Source organism: Mus caroli, chromosome 4 (assembly GCF_900094665.2).
Source record: "Mus caroli chromosome 4, CAROLI_EIJ_v1.1, whole genome shotgun sequence".
Classification (NCBI taxonomy): Eukaryota; Metazoa; Chordata; class Mammalia; order Rodentia; family Muridae; genus Mus; species Mus caroli.
In genome coordinates this window covers 70,075,036-70,094,325 of record NC_034573.1, presented here as the reverse complement: position 1 = coordinate 70,094,325, position 19,290 = coordinate 70,075,036, and the positions used below count along the sequence as shown (strand labels likewise).

Below are 19,290 nucleotides of genomic sequence, written 5' to 3'. Positions count from 1 at the left end.
TGTGTGTGTGTGTGTGTGTGTGTGTGTGTGTGTGTGTGTGTGTGTGTGTGTGTGTGTATGTGTGAGTGAGTGTATGTTCCTCAAAAAGGTAAAGACCAAATGAAAATCCCAAGGATCAAATTTAGGTTGTCAGACTTGGAATGAAAGTACTTTTACCTGATAAATCATCTTGCTGGCCCATTTAACAACCTTTCTATTGTGAATGTCCCTTTAATAAGGGGACTGTAGTGATGACTTAGGTGTTAATGGATGCAGTGCTCATACACAGGACAGGAGTTTGGTTGACAGCACCCACCTGGCAGCTTATCCCAGTGATCCTAAGCACTATTTCCAAGAGATCCAATGTCCTTTTCAGGCCTCTAATCTAAATACGCATAGGGAAAACATAGCAAATAAATGTTAGCAAAATTTGAAGGAAAAGAAGACTTGGAATTAAGACAGATAATAGAGAAATGGATAATTAAGAACTCGCTTTTAAGAACCCTTTAGGGATTTATATTTCCTTTTAAGGTTTACTAAATAAAACAGCCAAAATAAGTGTTTAAAATGTTCTAGTGTCAGATTCATTAGAATTTCATTTTAGAACCCTATATTAGTGCTCCACTTGTCTTTTGTCACAGTATGTGGGAATCCTTAGCAAATCAAAGATGAAGAAAAGAACCACACAGAGAATTAATGAAGCTAGAAGAGAAACATGTATTTAATCCCAGTACTTGAGAGGCAGAGGCAGGCAGATCTACGTGAGTTTGAAGCCATCTTGGTCTACACAGTGAGTTACAGGACAGCCAGAGCTACAGACTGAGACCTTGTCTTATGGGAAAGACACACACACACACACACACACACAGGGGGAGGGAGGGGACTGTTTAAAGAGTGATAAGTTAGCTGCTGTAAGACTTTTTTTCAATTATTCTTCATATATTTAGAGGCCTTTTATTACATTCAGTTTTATTTATACCAAAATTTGCTTTATTTTTATTGTTCTATATTCAATTGTCTATAGGTACATTCATGAATATTTTTGGCCTATCACTCATGTTTGAATTTTGGACTTTCATTCTGGAAGGTTTAGTTTGATTGAAATTTATTTTAGTGAGTAATGTTTGGCAGTGAACCTTACTGTTCTCTTTCAATTTTTATTGCATTTCTTTCTTTGTTTTGGTGTTTCTCTCTCTCTCTCTCTGCATGTTTATTTGTCTATGAGTGCATCTGTGGAGGTCAGAAGTCAATATTTATGGGTCTGTTCTTTCCTTTAACCAACCAGTTATGTAGAATAAATCTTCGGTTTTCAGATTTGGCAACAAGCATCATCAGTGACCAAATAATCTCAGTGGTCCTTCTTTCCATTTTTAAAAAATTGTTTAACATGTATAAAATTCTAGGTTGAAAATGGTCTTTTACTGTCAGGTTAAAAGTATAACCCTGTCATCAGCATTCCACAGTGGGCATTTAGTTGCTGTGAAACTATCTTGTGTATTTATGCAACTCTTTATGCCTTTTTCTATTTTGATTACTTATCTCTATTAAAATAAAATGGTTGTGGCACACACCTTTAATCCCAGCACTTGTGAGGCAGAGGTAGGCGGATTTCTGAGTTCGAGGCTAGCCTTGAACAGAGTGTGTTCCAGGACAGCCAGGGCTATAAAGAGAAACCTTGTCTTGAAAATAAATAAATAAATAAAATGGTTGCTGCAAGTCTCTGTTTTTCATCCCAGTGTACTTGGAAGCCTTTGGATGTGAAATATGTTTCAACATTCTAGAAGCATTTTCCATTGCATGTACATTTTCCATTTCATGACTTCTCTTGAGGCTCCCACCTCCTGTAGTTCTAAATAGATCTAAATGGCCCTGCAGCCTCAACCTGTCTCTTTTATACTCACACTCAGTCATCTCCGAACCACAATGATCTTCTTCATCTAATTTATTCTCTTCAGCCTACACTGCAACTTTAAATCATTCTACTAAATTTCGAAAGCCAATTATATATATTTCACATTGTAATCTAGCTATTGCAGTGTACTTTCTCAGTCTGAGCCTCTCTAGCATCATGCTCACATATCAAGTCTACTGAAACACAGCTTCTGATTTTGGCTCCATAGTTCCTTCATCTGGGATGTCTGCTGTTTATTTCTTTCTCTGACATCTGCTGGCATCTTCCTTGAAGCTTTCCTTTCTGATCTTTCCCATAACTAACTTGTATCTGAAATGTTTATCTGGAAATCAGTTGGGGGCCTTATTGAAGTTGCATTTACTTGAATGAGAAGTTACCATTCTTTTCATAGTTATGGGTGGAATGCTCCAAAAGGGAATCTATTTAAATACCTATCGTGTGCATAGCCTAGGAGTTGGAACAAAATGAGTTCATGAATTCCAGCATGTAACTATTAACATTTGGAGACGTTTCTTTTGTTTATTAATTTTCTCTTTCTATCTTTATTCAATGCCAAAGTAAAAAGTTACAAATCCCCTCCCCATAGTTTCTGTATCTACTTTCCTTTAAACCTTACATAGAGTTGTTTCCTTCAGATCCAAGCTTTATAGGGAGTTTACTAATACACTTTCAACATGGTGATTCTATGCTTTGTCTCTGGTGTACTTACTGCACCTTGTCATAGCCCAAGATGAAGCATAGCAAGATTTGAAGACACTAAGAGTTGGATAAAGCTGGCTTTAGTGACCAATAGGCATCTAAAATTGATTTCTGTTTTCACTAAAATTTTTACCTCTGTGGATTTATTGTATTAACAATGACTGGAATAGCTGCATGCGTGTATGTATGCATGTTTACTTGAGACGAATACATTTTGTTACTTTATGGGTATTTAAAAATTACTTTACTAGGAGAATCATTAACATTATAATATTCACTCTACTGATAGAGATAAAGCCCCAGGGGCGTTTGATGATGTCAATGCTTAGGCCTCGTTGAGTTTCCACCAAAGGAGATTATTTACACCTAGAATGAACATTTATTTTTCTTTTTTAATCAAAAGTGTAACTAATGAAATACTTGGCTAAGAAGAATTGCCACTATATATGGTATAGGTTAATTTCTAATTACATCTAGAAAAATTATGCATGCAAACATTTCATACACTAACATTAGTTTCTAGTACACGTGAATGAAAAAATGTGCATGACTCTGTTTGTATCCCACACGATGGTGATGGTAGGGACTCTTCTAAACTAAAGGTTAGGGACAATACCTTGTAGAATTGACGACAGATCATTCCCACTCAGAATTTATGACTAGTCAGGATCGGACCCTCATATTCTCCATTTTCCAGACTTCTGTTACCAAATGTAAAACTTATACAAAGTGAATCTTTTCTATGAAATACTATAAAATCTGTTATTAGAACAAAAATTCAAATATTTTTACATTCCCCACCTTGTAAGAATTTTATGCAAATGTTTACCCTCTTGCCTAGTAAAAGGTGTGCACAAAAGTCTCCTTCTCCATTCCAGGAACTTGATGGACCCTTTGCTTCTCTCCTTGGAGCACTGACCCCTTTTTCCTACCTTAATTTTTCTGCACCAATTCTTTTCCAAGTAGCTTATCAGAGAAGACTCTGAAGTCAGACCTTGGCCAGTGTCGAAAATATAATTCCACCACCCAAGTTCAAATAAAAAATAAATCCGACAAAGTACTGATTTTCTTAACAACATACCAAATTTCTCACTAATTTTAAGTTTGGGAATATTCTCTCTCTCTCTCTCTCTCTCTCTCTCTCTCTCTCTCTCTGTGTGTGTGTGTGTGTGTGTGTGTGTTGTATGCATGTGTGCACATGCATGTGTATATGAGTGCACTTGCATGAAGAGACCATGGGTCAATGTCATTTCTTCTTTTATTATAATCCACTTTACCTTTTCAGACAAGGTATTTTCCTAAACCTGGAGCTTCTTGATTTGGCTAGCCAAAGCGAGCCCCGAAAATCCTCCTGATGCTTCTTACCCAGTGCCATGGTTGCAGGTGTGTGGCATCATAGTTGCCGGTTAAATGGATGCTTTGGGTCCAAACACAGTTTCTTTTCTTTGTGCACCAACAATTTTACCCATTGAAACATCTCACTAGTCCCAGTAAAACTGTCTCAATCATCATATACTCTGTTGTTAATCTTTGAAATAATCTCATATTATTAAGAAGAAATTGAATTGCTGGCCTTGTGCACATCAGCGAACCTCAAATTATAACAACAACGTTTAATCCCAAATTGGTGAATTATATTGTTTCCCGGTGGTAGCTTCTCTGTTTTGTTTTTATTGTTTGCTTTTAATCTGGTGGAGAAAAAGAATTCAGTGTTCCGGAATTCTGGAGAAGAGACAGTTATTGCCAATGGCAGTATAGAAGTAAAGATAATTTCAGACAACAGCAGGCTTCCCTGCACATTCCTTTCCATTTCATTAATAACATGGTCCATAAAGAGACATGCTTTGCGAAGCTGAAAGTGAAAATAGGAATTCTTCAGAAAGAGGAGACATCTGTGCAGATGATTAACATTTTTAGATAAACCATTCTCCGTTTTCACTGACGTTTTAACTGAGAGGCTGAGGGGAGATGCAGCAATGATTAGCCGCCTCGGAGATTAGCCAGACATTTGTTTGTTTGTTTGCTTGCTTGCTTGTTTGTTTTCTTTTGTTTTGTTTTAAATCACAACCTACACTACCATATGTGTTTTGTTTTTAATCCTTGTAATGAAAAAGAGTATATTTTTAAGACATCTTTGATCTGCACTGAGAATGTTTAAGCTCTCATGATCTTAGTGAAGCCTGGTAGATATCAGACCCTTGTACATAAGGACAATCAATTTTATTAATCATTTTCCTCATAGAAGAGCCCATCCAGAGAGAGTCTATTATTATTACATATGCGTTATTGTTAGGACTAAAGCCCTATGCCCACCCCATTCCCAAATAGCAGCACTGACAACATTGACCTAAGCAGAAGGATGTTAATGGGGGAAATTGAAAGAATGTGATTGGATAAATAAGCCTAATGGAGAGTTGCAGTTTACTAGAAAATCATCTAGTTCTGGGTCATTCTGAACACATTGTATCAGCTCAAACACTCCACCTTGCTCTCCTATAAAATATACTTGATTTCTGACCATTTTGCAGGTCTGTCTTTCCACTGAAAGATAGCTTTGACAGTTTATTCCCCAATAAGCCTTTCTTTCTACACATGGACCCCCAGTTTGGTGGTTTCACTTCCACCTTGCTTACAGTTACTGACTAACTGTAATTCAACCCTTTCTCTTTCTAGACACACACCCTGCCTATTATACTCTCACTTCAACAGAACCCTCCCAATTTGACCCTCTCGCCAGTTCATTCCCAGTGACATCACAGAATAGTGTAAAAAGAATGATACCTTCATGCTGCTCTATCAAAAGACTTGCATGAGAGCCCATAATAATGAGAGTGACAGCTACTGCAGCCTGTGCCAGTGAGCCAGTCTGCTCTTACCTGGCACTACCAGTTCTTTCTGACCTCCTCACTGCTCTTTTCATATTCCAGGTCTCTTCCCCTAACCTCAGTTCCTCTAGACTCATCTTTCCCATTTCCTGGAAACTTCTCCCCGCCCCGAAGCTTCCTTTTCATGTTCCTTGTGTGTTTGTGCAAATATTACCTTTCCAACGAGGACTGTCATTTCAAGTTCAATGCCATTCTCTGTAGCAGATGTCATGAAACAGTATAAAATTTATTTCCTTAACTGGTTTCATATGTTTCCACTCACTATAACTCTGTCGGATCATAGTCTTTATGTTATATTCCTCTCAGTTTTACTATGGAATAACAGCTTAATATAAACTCTCAACTAATTCTTGAATGGATAAGTAAATGAAGAGTCTCACATTTATCAAATAATTTGCCAAAAGACACATTGATACTACTAACAACTCATGGAAATTTAGTAGGTATGAAGGAGATAGAATGCCAGACCAAGCTTAATATTTTTTTTTTAGTTTTAAAAATAATGACTTTAACATTCATATACATTATTTAGATTTGACAATGCTTGATTACATTTTAAATTAATAGCATCGTTTAACTAAGTGATAATTTTCAAGGAAAAATCAAGTATTTTCAGAGTCAAATTATTTTTTCTTTTTTATCTCTTTATGTATGTTCCTCTTTGAGCTTAAGTTGTTAATTTAAATGAAAAACAAAATAAATTAAAGAAAACAATTCTTTCATTAAAGATTATTAAATTCAAACCCAGGTTGGAAAGAGTTATCAACGGTTTGATTACAGATAGATTTTAGGAAACAAATTAATATTGCTATTTTTCCTCTCATTATTCTGATTGACTTTTCTGCAATATCTGTGCCATTAACTCTTTAGCAATACCTCACTATTAGGTCCTTATGAGAGACAATGCAAGTTTCTTTCTTTCTTCTTTTATAAATATTTATTTATTTATTTATTTATTTGCCCCCACCCTAGTCAACCCTCCTATAGTCCTCATCATGTTCCTCATACCCCATCTCCTAGAGGATGCTCCCCCCCCCCCACCAGATCTCTCACTACATAAGGCCTCTTAAAAGTAGAGTTACCTTTCTTAGATTTGGGTCTCAGGGATGGGCACAATGGAGAGATAAGGATATTTTCAATCATCTTTGTAGTCTATCCTCAAGCTAAGAATAGACATTGTCATCATGACATCACTAGAACCTGAACCCTTGAAAGGGCAATGCATGATAATGCTATAGAACTTTGAGGCAACTGTTATTTGAATGTAATGCTAAATAAATCTGAAGTGTAATCCTTCTCACTTGTTGACTTTCTGACTCTAGCATTGAGATTTCTCTAGTTTGGATGATTATTTTAGAGATACCATATAGAAATATCACAACACACACACACACACACACACACACACACACACACACACACACACACACGCACACACACTCACAGGTTTATCATCTTTAACAATGTATATTTCATGAATAATATCTTATTATCATATATTAAATATAACAATTGGATTCATTTTGACATTTTGATATGTGCGTGTAGAATGTTTTGAATATTTTATTCACAAAACAAATGTAAAATATGAACAAAAATTGCAATTGTTTAAAGTAAAGGATAGTTATTTGAATTTAATAAAATTCATTTTAAGGAAAAGCTTGTTACCTTGACCTTACTTTTCTAATTTGTTTCTAACCAGAGACTGTTCTGTATCCTTGCACTAAGCAATCATTTCTCACTGATTTAAATGTCTAGACAAATCAAGACTCTTGATGCAACCATTAATAGCACAGTCCATACCTTTCTGCCTCTAATTAAGCATTGACACCTCCTGCATGGCATCAAACGAGAGTCCTGCCTCAAGTATCCTGCCTCAAGTATTTAGCCATGTGGGATAAATACAGAAAGAAAGGGCCACTATTTCATATCATAAGAAGCTAAATTCTGAGTGAAATATGTAATGGATGAGTTTTAATGACTGTTGTCCATTTGCAGAAAGAAACACAGGGCAGACAACCTAGGTATCATAGGTAAGAGATGAATGAGCAGGTAGCTCTGGAGATGCTCTGTAGAAGGATTTGGAGGGCCCAGGGTGTGATTGACTCATGTATCACCCACTGGAGTTTCTAATTCAAAAGCTAATGGCCAATGGAATCCATCAAGTAAAATTAAAACCAGTGTTAATAAAATATCTTTTCAATTTGTTTCGAGAATTATCCCTTTACTTCTCTATTTTTTTCATTAATTACACAGCTCTACTTAATTTAGACAGAAATATTTACAAACAATATTTGAAGATGTATATAACAAAAAGAAAGAAAGTAAAACATCATTTGCAAAATGCAGAAATATCAGAGCAGAGAATTAGGGTGGAAAATAGTATAATCAACTTCCATTTAGTATGCACTAAAATACCGTTCTTAAATTGTTAATCTGACATTGTACACACCAAATATTTGTTTATAATAGATATAACTGCAACCATCAAAACCATATCATTTGAAAATAATAAATCCTTTAGTTTGTATTTAGAAAGAGAAAGTTTTTTTTCTCCAGTCACATGCAAATTTATTAAAACAGAATGCATAGCAGTTGACATTCATCTCAGCTCCTAGGCAACTGAACCTCACTTCCAAGGCAGGCATGTCACAATCTGCAAGTACTGTTGATCATCAAATAGGGCAAGACTGTTTCACTGCAAATAACTGAGTCTAAAATATTCATAGTGCCAAGGTTTCAACCAGCACCAGGAAATGCTTCTCCACAAAGTGTAAGATCTGGCCTCACCTAGTTCCCAATAGGTTTGGTTTCCAAATGCTTTCCCCCTTTTGAGGTTTTTTGTTTTTGTTTTTGTTTTTGTTCTTCTTCCTAATCTCAGTGTTGTACAACCTATGGGAAATAGTCCACACTGCTAGGATAGACTTATTTGTTGTTACTATTTGAAGTCAGCATATAATTTGATGGCTCGATTATGGCATTTTAACTGTTCTTATTTGTTCTCCACCCCTGTTGCTTTACTGGTCCCTCCCTCACCTCCTGAGGGTTTGCTTGCTTCACACAGAAAGCCCTTCCTTCTGCTTTCATGTATATGTATTTTTTTGCCCTTCCCTTCCAGATCTCATTCTTCCCTTCCCAGTCATAGTCTGTTTTCACGTTTATTTCTGGCATACATATTATACACCTAGATAAATCTTGTCTACATTTCACAGGACAGGTGGCATGATATTGATCTTTATACTCTTATTTAATTGGTTCAACAATTTCTAGTGCCATTCATTTTCTGACAAGTATCGTTTTATTCTTCTTTAAACCTAATTAAAATTATATTATATATTTGTACCATTTTTTTCCTAATTGGTTGATCTGGTGATGGACATTTAGGTTGATTTTATTTCTTGCTTATTATAAACATTAAACATGGATTATTCTACTTTCTACTTAATTGGAAAAGGATGTATTTGAGGTCACATTATAAAAGAATAGTCATTATTAATCAAAACAAATGCATGTCTGTATATCTGTAAATATATGCATGCATAAACATTGATGAACTATGCCTACGTAAATGTGCACATATAGTATATAACAAAATGATCCCATATCTCAATGGATTTATAATCCAAAATTATTAAATTTCTTTATGTTCATAAATACATTATATTTATATCTGTATAAATATAAATATATATCCTTTATATTTACAGAAAGGGCAAATTTCTTTATTGAAACATTAGGAGCCTTTTAAAAGAAGGCTTTTCCAACTCAGAAATATCAGTATTGGTCAGGGGCATCATTCTCTCTTTGGTGGTGTTTGATCTACAGTTTTAAACAAGCTTGGAAAAACCTAATAGGATATCTTTAATTAAACTCACATTCCTGAATAAATAATAGTCTGTGCTCTCTTTTATTTTGCAACAGTAACCCAGATAACTTGACAGTCTTAATCATTTCAGCCGTTTGTACCTTCATATTTCAGTCAATACATTTAGTGGTGTTTATCTAAATTACTGTATCTGTTTTCTTATCAAATGTTCAAAGCTTTAACAAAGAAAGTAATTTCTAGTGCAAAATAGAATATCTTCTGGGCCCAAACACCAGTAGCACTATTGGATCAGGATGAAAAGTCACCTGTCACTAACAGATATTTGTCTTTGTAATAAGCTGAGGCAAAAAGGAAGTATGGCTGTAATAAAATTATGGGAGACTGATATTATTGCAAAATCCAAATTCTGAAAGTACACATAAACTCTGGTGCTTAGCTGAAAGTGAGCATTGTTTAATCAGCTATGTCTTAAAATGTGTTAACTCTGTGTTTTGGGTAAGATGTAAGGACAATCCCCAGCAGAACTAAACATTCTCACATTACTAAAATACCATATGTATGGATTGCTTTAACAGAAGCAATTTTGTCACTTACAACAATATTCTTTTACATAGCATCGTTCTGCTATTATGTTAAAAACTGCTGTTATGATGAGTGGTGTTAATAGCACTGGATATAATGATACCTTTTTGAACATAAATATTCAAAGGGACATTCATGCCAAATTTATCCATTTTAAAAAAGTAGATTTTTTTCAGCCTGCACTCTATATTGTTCCCCAGTGGCCCACATGGATTCAGATCTTAGTATAAAAGCTAACATTTATACTTTGCCAAAACAGCTTCCTGAATCTAGAAACTGTCTGTTATAGTCAGCAGGGATTAGACCTTTCACCACCAGCCAGCTTCTCACAGGCATCCTTTTTGCCTTATGAAGCCCTGCACCACAACTCTTGCCTTGGGCTATGCTTAATCACTTTCCTCATTCTTCTTCTGGGGCATTCCCTCTGCTTCAGATGTTTTAACATATTTTCTTCCTTCTTCATGGAAGCACATCTGTTACCTTACCAGTTATCTTCTAATCATCTCTTCAGTTTTTAAGACTTCATTATTTCATAGACTCCTATGCCTGACCCTCATAGACACCGAATTCAGCAATTTCCAGGTACATGGATTCCCACTAGCAGGCAATCACCAGTAAAGAGCATCCTTGGTAGCATGGTAACTGTGCAGAGTTACTTCAGTGAAGATTTTGTTTTTACTCAAACTAAGGAGGATGATGTGGAATATCACCTTGAGATGAATAAAAATAAAGGTACATTCATTTTGGGCAGTGAGGAGAAAGAAGCCTGATATGATGTTAGTGCACATCTTTTAATATCAACTTAAGGTTGTTTTTATTGATGACAACTGACATCACAGACCACACACATAGTTGCAGAAATAAACATGGAATGTTGTCCTTTAAAAAACAAAGTGGTTGGCCCATAGACATCATTTTGAGTCCTCGAACCATTGTTTATTTATTTGTCAGGCTAATTAGTTGTCCTCTAGTTTCTTATTTCACGAATTGGTAACTTAGTAGTTTCAATGACATCAACAAAATAGAGAAAGAGGGAATAACACAATAAAGCAAAGGAAGGAAATAAATGAAAAAAAATAAATCAAACTAAAATTTCTTGTGTGGATGTAAATTTGAAAATACTCTAAGGTAGATATTAGTAAATGAAGTTGAATTTGATAACATGTTAGAAATATGAGTGCTGATATTACTTCTACATTCTGTAGGGCCAGAATGATGAGCCCAATCTAATATTTACATATAATGGTACTTTCAATGTGCCATTGAAATGACTTAAATTGACTGATCTAACCCTTTTCCAAAGACACTCTGGAACCTGGCCTTCTACTTGTGGCATAATTATGCTGTAAGCAGGGTAGAAAATACGCTGCCAACTGAAACCTGCTGCTGTCTACTGCTCTTCCATTTACTAACTGTATGACTTTGAGGACTAGCATAACCTATTTGGAACTTGATGTTTGTCATATATTAAGAGGGATAATCAATCTTTCTAGAAAGATGGCTCAGCAGATGTGTAAGTTTGCTTGTTGATGCCAAGTTGATGAACTGAATTTAACCTCCCTGTACATGGCAATGGGTAAGAACTGACCAACCTCTACATGGAGAGCCAATAAAACATAATAATAACATCATCAATTTCCAAGAATTATTGGGATGATAAAGTATGGACTGTGTAAATAAAATTACCAAATATGATTCCCATTAATGTAACTCATCTTTGTAGTAAAACTTTTCAGTAGAAGAGGAGCCTCTGATCTTTGCCCAGACAATCCTGCACAAGTGTTGATCTGGGAGTTCCCAGGGGCCCATGTTAGTCAACACTTTTGTCTTCCTTTGGGATTGTCATCCCCTTGGCTTCCTTCAAAACTTCCCCAAACTCTTTTATAGGGGTTCCTGATCCCCTATGCTTCCAATGCTTGGCTGTGAGTGTCTACCTCTGTCTCACTCAGGCTCTGGATAGAGCCGGTCATAGGACAGATATGTTAGCCTCAGTAAAAGAACTTCTGAGGAATCACCATCCCTGACCTCAAGTTGTACTTCAAAGAAAGAGTGATAAAAACTGCATGGTGTTGGTACAGTGACAGAAACAACCACTCTGGAAATCAGTTTGGTGATTCTTCAGAAAATTGGACATAGTATTACCAGAGGACCTAGCAATACCACTCCTGGGCATATACCCAGAAGATGCTCCAACATGTAATAAGGATACATGCTCAACTATGTTCATAATGGCTTTATTTATAATGGCCAGAAGCTGGAAAGAACCCAGATGTCCTCAACAGAGGAATGGATACAGAAAATGTGGTACATTTACACAATGGAGTATTACGAAGCTATTAGAAACAATGAATTTATGGAATTATTTAGGCAAATAGATGGATTTGGAGGACATCATCCTGTGATAACCAAATAACAAAAGAACACACATGAAATGCACTCACCAATAAGTGGATATGAGCACAGAAACTCAGAATACCCAAGATACATTTCTCAAAATACATAAAACTCAAGAAGAAGGAAGACCAAAGTGTGGATACTTAGATCCTTCTTAGAAGGGAGAAAAAAAAGCCATGGAATGAGTTACAGAGACAAAGTGTGGAGCAGAAACTGAAGGAATGACCATCCAGAGAGTGTCCTACCTGGTGATTCGTCCCATATACAACCACCAAACCCAGACACTATTTTGGATGCCAATAAGAGCTTGCTGACAGGAGCCTGATATAGCTGTCTCCTGAGCAGCTCTGCCAGTGCCTGACAAATACAGAAGTGGGTGCTCAGAGCCATTCATTGGACTGAGCACAGGGTCCCAAATGAAGGAGCTGAATGGGGTTTGCAGCTCTATAAGAAGAACAATAATATGAGCTAACTAGTACCCCCAGAGCTCCCTGGGACTAAACCACCAACCAAGAAAACACATTGTGGAACTCATGGCTCCAGTTGCATATGAAGCAGAGGATTGCCTAGTAGGTCATCAATGGGAGGAGAGGCCCTAGGTCCTGTAAAGGTTCTATGCCCCAGTATAGGGAAATGCCAGGGCCAGGAAGTGGGTGTGGATGGATTGTTGAACAGGGGGAGGGGAAGGGATAGGGTTTTTTCGGAAGGGAAGCCAGGAAAGGGATAACATTTGAAATGTAAATAAAGAAAATATCTAATTTTTAAAAAGTTCAACAAATGGGACCTCATAAAGTTGCAAAGCTTCTGTAAGGCAAAGGACACTGTCAATAGGACAAAATGGAAACCAACAGATTAGGAAAAGGTTGGATAGATTTTAATGACTGTTTTTATCTCCTTAGGGGCTACAGGACTGTTTGGATAGTTTACCTGATCTTGATTTAACTTATTGGTGTTATATGTCTAAAAAGTCATTCATTTCATCTATATCTTCAAGATTTGTTGAATATAGGCTTTTAAAAAATAAGAACTGGAGATATTTTTGATTTCCTCAGTTTTTATAGTTATGTCTCCCTTTCATTTATAATTTTGTTAATTTGGATACTGGCTCTGTTCTTTTTAGTTAGTTTGGCTAACAGTTTGTCTATTCTATTAATTTTCTCAGTCAGCTCTTTTCTTAATTCTTTTTATTGTTCTCCTTTTCCCAGTTGATTGATCTCAGCCCTGAGTTTGACTATTTCCTGCCGTCTCTTCCTTCTGAAAGTGTTCACTTTTTATCCTAGAGATTTGAGATGTGCTGGTTACTTACTATTATTGGATCTCTCCAACTTCTTTATAAAGCCTACAAATTTTCCTCTTAATACTGTTTTAATTGAGTCCCATAAGTTTGGGTAATTTGTTCCTTCATTTTCATTGACCACTAAAAAAGTCTTTCTATTATATTTCTTTCTATATTTCTTCCCTCACCAAGTTATCATTGAGTAGAGAGTTGTTCAGTTTCCACAAGTATTTGGAATTTCTGTTGTTGTTATTGTTATTGACGTCTAGCCTTAGTCTGTGGTGATCCAATAAAATAAAAAGAGCTATTTCTCTCTTTTTTTCCAATTTTTTATTAGGTATTTTCTTCATTTATATTTCAAATGCTTTCCTGAAAGTCCCCTATACCCTCACCCCTTCCTGCTCCCTTACCCACCCACTCCCATTTCTTGGCCCTGGTATTCCCCTGTACTGGGGCATATAAAGTTTGCAAGACCAAGGGGCCTCTCTTCCCAATGATGGCCGACTAGGCCATCTACTGCTACATATGCATCTAGAGACACAAGCTCTGGGGGTACTGGTTAGTTCATATTGTTACCCCACCTATAGGGTTGCAGACACCTTCAGCTCTTTGGGTACTTTCTCCAGCTCCTCCATTGGAGACCCTGTGTCCCATCCAATAGCTGACTGTGAGCATCTACTTATGTGTTTGCCAGGCACTGGCATAGCCTTACAAGAGACATCTCTATCAGGGTCCTTTCTGCAAAATCTTGCTGGTGTATGCAATAGTGTTTGCGTTTGGTGGCTGATTATGGGATGGAACCCCGGGTGGGGCAGTCTCTGGATGGTTCATCCAAAAAGGGCTATTTCAATCTTCTTGTATTTCTTGAGACATGTTTTGTGTCCAATTATCTGATCAATTTTGAAGAAATTCTAGAGCAGTACTGAGAAGAAGGTATATTCCTTTGGAGGGCAATGCAATGTTCCGTAAATATATTGAATCCACTTGACTCATAACTTCTGTTAGTTTCATTTTGGCTCTGTTTCGTTCCTGTTTCATGGTAAAAGTGGGGTGTTGAAATCTTCCACCATTATTGTGTGGGGTACAATGTATGTTTTGAACCTTAATATTGTTTCTTTTACAAATATGGTTGTCCTTGCATTTAGACATAGATGTTCAGAACTAAGAATTTATCTTGGTATGTTCTGCCCGTGATGAGTATGCAGTGTCCTTCCTTATCCTTTTTGACTAATTTGGTTAAAAGTCTACTTTGTTAGATATTAAAATGTCTTGTCTGACTTTTCTTGGGACTGTTGCTTGGAAAACCTTTTTCTCACCCTTTACTCTGAGATTGTAAATATCTTTGTTGCTGAGTTGTGTTTCTTGTATGCTGCAGGATTATGGATCCTGTTAATGTATCCAGTCTGCTAGCCTCTGTGTGTGTGTGTGTGTGTGTGTGTGTGTGTGTGTGTGTGTGTCTTTTTGTGGGGGGTTGTTGTGAGATGATTAATTTTTCTCTGCCTTTATATGTTACATAGCCTTTTTCCCTTACAACTTTCAATATTATTTCTTTGTTCCATACATTTAATGTTTCGATTATTATGTGGTGAGAAGCTTTTCTTTTTCTGATCCACTTTATTTGGTGTTCTTAGGCTTCTTGTGTGTTTGTGGCTGTCTCTGTCATTAGGTTAGGGAAGTTTTCACCTATGATTTTGTTGAAGATGATTTCTGGAACTTTGAACAGTGAATCTTGACCCTCTTCTATTCCTATTATTTTTAGGTTTGATCTTTTCATTGTATCCCAAATTTCATGGATTTTGGGAGTTAGGAACTTATTACACTAGGAAATATGTTTGACTGATGTCTGAATATCTTCTAGGGAATCTTCTATGCCTGAGATCCTCTATTCCATCTTTTTTTTATTCTATTGGTGATATGATACTTGTGTCTATTTCCTGTCCTCTTTCCTGGGTTCTTCATCTTCAGTGTTGCCTCCATTTGTGATTTCTTTGTTGTTTCTATATAGATTTTTAGATCTTTAGCCATTTTATTTCCCTCACCTGTTTGATTGTATTTTCCTGTTTTACTTTAAGGAATTGATTTGTTTCCTCTTTAAGGGATTCTACCTGTTTGACTGTGTTTTTCTGTATTTCTTTAAGGGAATTATTTTTATAATCTTTAAAAGCCTCTATCATCTCATGGAATTTAGGGTAGATTCTTACTCTTCAAGTGTATTAGGTTATCCAGGGTATAACTGGATTTTAGTAGTTCCAAATTCCATTAGCTTATGCTCTACCACTTCTCTTTTACCATCTGGTTGTCTCTGGCTTACCTGGCCTTGCTGCCTTGGATTGGAGCAGGCCTCCCAGAGGGCAGATACAACTCTGTGTCCTGAGTTAAGAGTTAGCCTCCTGGGATGGAGGCAGTGCTGTGTCCGGTTAAAACAGGTCTTCTTTGACTCTGGATAGAGTAGGCATCCTAGGATACTGGCAGAGCTGTGGGGTGGGAGAGGTAGCATGCCAGTCTGCTCTAGATTTGATGTTTCTTTAGCAGAATAAAAGTTGATTTCTTTTAGGGCATGTGACCTATCTAGTTTCATATTCTTTGACAATTTTCTAGTGTCAAGTATGGGTTCCATCTCATTCAGGAATTCAGAACATCAGGGAGGGAAACAACAAACTCACGCTGCCCTTGCTGGGGTAATTTGAGCAGCATTAATCACCTATAGCAATAGAAATGGGTCTTAAATCTCATTTAAAACTGTTTCATTAGTACAATATTATTTATTTCACTATCATATATAATGTTTAATTTTTTAAAATAGTAAGCTAGAATATCTAGAATTTGCAATATATGATATCATTTTAATAAAGCTACACTTCAAAATCCAAACTTAGAAATAGAAATCACTCTTTATTGCCAAATGCAATATCAATTAACTCATATGATGTACAATCTTAAAATTAATTTTATGATTGTAGTCTTCAAAGGTTTTTTTTATGACTTAGAATAATGCACATTCAGAAAAGTCAATGAGAGAGAGAGAGACAGACAGAGAGAGAGAGAGAGAGAGAGAGATGTATGTATTTATTAACAATTAATGGCCTGCACAAAGATCATCAATTTGAAGAAACTAAGAAGGAAGGGTATATGAGGAGTATTGTAGGTAGACAAGGGGAAGGAGAAAATGATATAGTAATATTATGATCTCAGAAACAAAATATAAAAACTTTAAAAAGAAAAAATATATTTCAATAAAATGAGTCATAATACCTTTTATAATGACTTCCAATAAGAGCAGATAAAATTCAAATCTATTATTTCAAAAAGTAATATTTACTTATATTCTAAAATCTATATTAAATATAGTCTGTTTCCTGATAATTCAAGGTTTTGCTTCCAGTTTTATTATTATCTTTGGCCACATACAGGCAGAATATACATAGAGTATAACAACACAATTAGTCACACTCCCTAATATTGGACTTAATATTTTTGCTTTAAGAAAGGCAGTATCCCTGTGTAAGGGAAAGAAATCTGCTTCATGTAATGCATAGGATAGACAACGTAAAAAAGATGCAGAGCACTGGCAGAGTGCCTGTCAGTCCTTTTCTTTCTCTTTCCCTCAATTATGTACCCCACATAGACTTTTTCCTGTGTTTGTGCATTTATTTGCTTTCCAGGCAGCAATGCCCAGAATTGCAACCCCCAACTCTGGGAACTGGTGCAGAAAAATCTGCTTCGCACACTTGCTCCACTGAAAATGTATGCATATGTGCTGTGCAAAATTAATGACTCTGCTAAATATTTAAATGTTCATAAAATATTCCAACTTCTGCTGTCTTCATGTAGACGTTTTCTTTTCTGAAATCAAGTAAATCTGAACAGAACAATTCAGACATATGTCAACCTTAAGAACTTCCCATAATTAGTATCTCTATAAGTAGAAATTTTATTAAATTATCTGTGTGTCACCAAGATAACTAAATGAAATTATTTTAGGATGCCTTTACAAGCTCAAAGTTTCTAAATGAAGCTAGAGAGAATTTAGCTCTTAACCTTTAATTCACCATTATCTAGCATTTATATAGGATTCAACATATCAAAAGTCTTGGTCCTGTCTGTTGAACAACAGTGTAATGAATGTGCTTCTGTATGAGTCTTTTCTGAGGAAACAGGACAGGAGACTGGCAGACAAATGAATGAAACAAAAAAAGGTAAAAGCAAACCAAATGGTGAATAAGTAAGTTGGCTCTTATCACACTGAAACTCTAAAGGTTTAAACACACCTTAGAATTTTTTACCCACAGCACAGAATCCACTCTGAATAGCTCTAGGGTGTACATATACACTTGGAGACTTGACATGGTTGAGTGCTAGAAGAATCAGAATTCCCCTCCGGAAGGAAGGAAGGAGAAGGAAGGGAGGGAGAGGGAGAAAGAGGGGAGAGAGAGAGAGAGAGAGAGAGAGAGAGAGAGAGAGAGAGAGAGAGAGAGAGAGAGAGAGAGAGAGAGAGAGAACAAACAAAAACCAGCTGAAGTAGTATACTTCTGGGTATAGACCTTTAGGATGCTAGTTGTACAGAAAAGAGTAATTGTAAGCACGTGTAATGGGAGCTATGCATTTCTAAAATACAGAGGTATTTTTTATGCCCACAAAACTACTCTAACATCTGATTTCTTTTAGTTTTCAAAACATGGTATGAGAACTCTTTCTAGGTTAAGTAAATGAAAAAAAAAATACAAGATTCAAAACCACTTATGTGGGGAATAAATTATATCAGAGATAAAATGTGAATCAATTTTGAAATTTAAATCCTTGTTTTCCATATTTACGGAGGCCAGATATGTAATGTGATTTAAAGGAATCAAGGAAGAAACAAAGAGAGTAGGAAGCTATGTAAAGTAGATCAATCAGATAGTATGTTGCTGCACTGTTTGAAGGCAGCACCCACTTCTTCATGCTAGACTTCCTTCCTTAGTATTAACACTGAGCCTCTGTTCCATGTCATCTGTATTTTAAGAAGGGCTCAATTGTGAACTCTTTGAAAATTTAATTTTTTAACTTAAAGAATAAATTTCTAAAGGTAAAATAGTTTCCATGCTGGCCTGAGAATTACTAAAAGAATTGCAAGTCGAAAACTCAATATACATTGTAACTATTAAAAAGAATATTAATATTAAATGTATTGCTTAATTATTTTATTTACCTCCAATATTTAAAGATAATTGCAATATATAAATTCTCTGGAAAACAAAAGCTTGTTGCACAATAATTATAAATGATACTTAAGATTTTAATAAAAGTTGTCCAAAGGATGTAAAGTGAAAGGAAACAAACAAAACCCTTACCTCTTCGCATTTGTCTTTATTACAGTTCTATTATTCTGAAGAGATTCCATGACCAAGAAAACTTATAAAAATAATTTAATTGATATGCCTGCTTACAGTTTCAGAGAATGAGTCTATTTCCCTCATGACCAGGAACATGGATGGCATCCAGCAGACAAGCATGTCACTGAAAACTGACTGAGAACTTACATTCTTTTTTTTTTAATTAGGTATTTTTTTCATTTAGATTTCAAATGCTATCCCAAAAGTTCCCCATACCCTCCCCCCCTACCCACCCACTCCCACTTCTTGGCCTTGGAGTTCCCCTGTACTGAGGCATATAAAGTTTGCAAGACTAATGGGCCTCTCTTTCCTCTGATGGCCAAGTAGGCCATCTTCTGATACATATGCAGCTAGAGACACGAGGT

The 19,290-nt window shown here is 36.0% G+C and overlaps 1 protein-coding gene across 40 annotated transcripts in view; it reads left to right on the top strand.

The window, feature by feature from the left end:
• Window positions 1-19,290, top strand: part of Ptprd (protein tyrosine phosphatase receptor type D) — a 2,211,569-nt gene that overhangs the window by 1,121,474 nt on the left and 1,070,805 nt on the right. The window lies entirely within an intron of this gene.